This window comes from Triticum urartu, chromosome 4A (genome assembly GCF_056163025.1).
Source record: "Triticum urartu cultivar PI428250 chromosome 4A, HENAU_Tu73, whole genome shotgun sequence".
NCBI lineage: Eukaryota > Viridiplantae > Streptophyta > Magnoliopsida > Poales > Poaceae > Triticum > Triticum urartu.
Window position 1 is genome coordinate 199963892 of NC_141876.1, and position 4440 is coordinate 199968331.

At 55.0% G+C, this 4440-nt stretch overlaps 1 pseudogene; it reads left to right on the forward strand.

Annotated features, from left to right (window-relative positions):
• Nucleotides 1-289: 289 nt before the first annotated feature.
• On the forward strand, nucleotides 290-4166 carry LOC147975368 (uncharacterized; annotated as a pseudogene).
• The last annotated feature ends 274 nt before the right edge of the window (nucleotides 4167-4440 follow it).

A 4440-nucleotide genomic window follows, 5' to 3' on the forward strand; every position in this document is an offset into this window, starting at 1 on the left:
TGTAGCTATGCTTCTAATGACACAGGCTTGGTCATTGGGTCGTGGCTATAGCCCCGCCGTCTAGCGGGTGATCACTATAGCCACTCCTTGTCTTGTCTCGTTAATGGCGCGGGGAACCCGTGGGAGGGGTAGGCCGACTCCCGGGGCCGGGTACCTACGGGTCCGACTGGTGGCACTCTTGCCGCCTTCTGGACTCTCATTGACCTGTAAGGCCCGTCGTCCGTGGACCGTACTGACAGGTCGTCGTGGGCACAGGACTCCGCCCACTGTTGTTGATGTAAGGGATGGCATGGCCACAGTGCCGCCCCAGACAGAGATCTCCGTTGGTATAGCGCACTGTGGCCTAGCCATCTCCTGGAAAAGGGGAGGGAGTGGGCTTCACTGTTGCCACTCCCCGTCCCATCCCCCCCGATGAGGGCATGGGCTTTGTTGGTGCCGTGGGCCGACTCCCCGTGGCCGGCTTCTCTGGAAGCCGCCAGACGGGAGTCGGCCGGTCTTGACCTCGCCTCTAGGACTCGGCTGCATGTGGGCAGCCGACTGTTCCTTCAGCCGTCCTCCAGAAGGCGGCTCTCCATCTGGCGTCTCGAGGGGCGCAGTTAGCCCGGATGTCTTGAAAGTTTTTGGGCCTCGGGTTAGCCGACCCGTGGCCCATTACTCTAACATTATACCTCTCGCCAGTTGAAGCCCAACGAAAGGAACTACCCCACTCACACCCTTGAGTTGGCGGCAGTTGTCCATGCATTATTTTTTCAACTCGTTACATATTGATCTCCACTTAACTTGTAGTGTTGTTTGTGCACTTTGCCATGCCATGCCTCATTAAACCGAACATGCATCATACTTGGTTGTGCATCATGCCATGCCTATGCTTGTTGGTTTACCATGTTGTTTGCTTCTTTCATGTTTGCTTCTCCCATTAGCTTCGGTTTCCTTCTGGAGTTGTGAGATTTCATTCGACTACGTCCGTTTGTCTTCTTCATGGACTCGTTCTTCTTCCTTGCGGGATTTCAGGCAAGATGACCATTATCCTCGATATCACTTCTATATTTCCTTGCTAGTTGTTCATTCTATCGCTATGTCATGCTACCTACCACTTGTTATATCATGTCTCCCATATTGCCATGTCAAGCCTCTAACCCACCTTCCTAGCAAACCGTTGTTTGGCTATGTTACTGCTTTTGCTCAGCCCCTCTTATAGCGTTGCTAGTTGCAGGTGCCTTGCAGGTTGTTCCATGTTGGAACATGTATATGTTGGGATATCACTTTATCTCTTATTTTAATTAAGGCATCTATATACTTGGTAAAGGGTGGAAGGTTTGGCCTTATGCCTGGTGTTTTGTTCCACTCTAGTCGCCTTAGTTTCCGTCATACTGGTGTTATTTTCCTTGATCTTGCATTCCTTGCGTGGTTGGGGTTATGGGACCCCTTGACAGTTCGCTTTGAATAAAACTCCTCCAGCAAGGCCCGACCTTGGTTTTACATTTTCCTAATAACCTATAACTTTCCCTTGGGGTTGCAAACCTGAGGGTCATCTTTATTTTAACCCTCACCCCCCGGGCCAGTGCTCCTCTGAGTGTTGGTCTGAAACGGGCAGCCTGCGGGGCCACCTCGAGGAAACTTGAGGGCTGGTTTTACTCATAGCTTGACCTATCCAGTGTGCCCTGAGAACAAGATATGTGTAGCTTCTATCGGGATTTGTCGGCACAGTCGGGCAGTCTTGCTGGTTTAGTTTTACCATTGTCGAAATGTCTTGTGCACTGGGATTCCGAGCCTGATCGGGTGTCCCGCAATGGAGGATTGTCTCTGTGGATCGTGAGCTCGTCATGGGCTAAGTTGGGACACCCCTGTAGGGTTTAAACTTTCGAGAGTCGTGCCCACGGTTATGTGGCAGATGGGAATTTGATAATATCCGGTTGTAGAGAAATTGATACTTGACTTAATTAAAATGAATCAACCGCGTGTGTAGCCATGATGGTCTGTTTTCGGCGGACTCCGGGAAGTGAACACGGTTTGAGTTATGTTTGAACGTAAGTAGTTTCAGGATCACTTCTTGATCACTTTTAGCTTCACGACCGTCACGTAGCTTCTGTTCTTACTCTTATAAGCGTATGTTAGCCACCATATTTGCTTAGTGCTTGCTGCAACTCCACATCATTACCTTATCTTACCCATAAGCTTAAATAGTCTTGATCTCGCGGGTTTTGAGATTGTTGAGTCCTTGTGTCTCACATATACTACCAAAACAGTTGCAGGTGCCGATGATACCAGTGCAGCTGATGCTACCGAACTCAAGTCGGAGTTCGACGAGGACCTTGGTCGTTACTATGTTTCGTTTCTTGTTGATCAATAGTGGAGCCCAGTTGGGATGATCGGGGATCTAGCATTTGGGGTTTATCTTCCTTTTATTTGGTTTTGACCTTAGTCGGTCCATGTGTGTATTTTGGATGATGTATGAATTATTTAAGTATTGTGTGAAGTGGCAATTGTAAGCCAACTCTATTATCCCTTTCTTGTTCATTACATGGGATTGTGTGAAGGTGACCCCTCTTGCGACAAAACCACAATGCGGTTATGCCTCTAAGTCATGCCTCGACATGTGGGAGATATAGCCGCATCATGGGCGTTACATTGTCTCGGGCTCGATCATGTCCGCTCCTCCGCCCACCACCATCCTCCCGCTCCCAATCGCCTCCTCGTCACCGATGACCACCGCGGGCAGCATCCCGCTCCTGACCGGACCGGTCTCCTCCGCCGTCGGGACGCCCCCTGCGGTCCTCACCCCAGAGGAGATGTCCACGGTGCTTCGGGACCTCACCCACACAGTCCAGGGCATTTGCCTCTTCCTGGTGGGGCCCTATGGGCCACAACCGGCAGCTCCTGTCGCCACCATCATGGGGTCGCCGCAGCTACCGTGGCAGGCGCCACCCCCGACGATGTCCGCCGCCCCCTCCTTGTCGCTGACACAGCAGCTGCAGATGCCGCCGCCACCAGCCACCTCTGGGCTGGCCCTGCCAACGACAGCGCTCGGGCTACCCATCCAACAGGTGTGGTTTCCCCCTTCGCTGTCTCCGTTACCGGCCTGGCTAGCCGGGACGTCACCACCAGTCTACACGATGGCCCCGGATCAGCCGCACATCCCGTCTCCGCCAATGCCGCCCCTGCAGTTCGGCGTCCCTACAGCTCCGCCGGCCACTACGACAGCATCGACGGGCCCCTATTCCATGGTGGGCCCTTGATGCGCACCTACTCGGTGCCATCATCCTCGTTGCTCCGCAACGACGAGGCGTACCCCCCGTCGGCCACAGCCACACGCCGCACTTCTCCAAGCTCGAGTTCGTCACCTACGACAGCACCGAGGACCCCCTGAATTGGCTTAATTAGTGTGACCAGTTTTTCAGGGGACACCGCATGCTAGCATCCGAGCGCACCTGGCTCGCCTCCTATCACCTCTGGGGCGCAGCGCAGACATGGTATTATGCCCTCGAATAGGACGAGGGTGGCATGCGTCCATGGGAGCGTTTTCATGAGCTATGCCTCTTACGGTTCGGGCCACATATCTGCGGGAGCCGCCTAGTAGAGCTTGGGCGTTTGCCTTTCACTTCCAGGGTGCAAGACTTCGTCAGCTGCTTACAGGCCCTGGCTTGCCACGATCCCGGTGGCACGGCTCGTTAGTGGGCTGAGCTGTTTGTTGGTGGGCTGCCGGATCATATCTGCGTGGACGTGGAGATGCGCGGGCCACAGGACCTCCAGGCGGCCATGTATTACGCCCCGCCTTCGAGCAACGCGCGGTGGCCATGCAGCAGGCACTACCGTCCCGGGGCGCCCACCAGCCTCCTCGGCCGCCACTGACGCCACCAGCGCAGGGGCATGCTACCCAGGCTCCCGCGGCGCCCAATGCTCCGGCTGTGCCACACCCTTTCCGTCAGCTCACACTGAATGAACAGCTCGAGCATCGTCGTCAGGGGCTATGCTACAACTGCGACGTTCCCTACATGTCGGGCCACGTCTGCCTGCGTCTCTTCTACTTGGAGGCTATGGACCACGTCGAGCAGGACACCGCCGAGGGTATCGACGCCCTACCCGCCCCAGTGGCCGCGGATGTCACGCCGGCCCCTGCTCCTGCGACTGCACTCATGGTCTCCCTCCATGCATTAGCGGGTATATGAGTGGAAAAGACTTTGCTGCTTCTGGTGACGATCCACGACGAGCACCTCCTGGCTCTGTTCGATACGGGCTCCATCCATAACTTTCTGCCCGGGTCGACCATGCACCGCCTGGCGCTCTAGCCGACGAGTGGGGAGCAACTCTAGGTCGACGTCGCTAATGGTGATCGCCTCCACTGTCATGGGATTGCGCAGCATGTCCCCATTAATATCGGCGACAAGCACTTCACCATCACGTGTGTCAGTATCGACTTGGGCTGCTTCGACTTCATCCTCG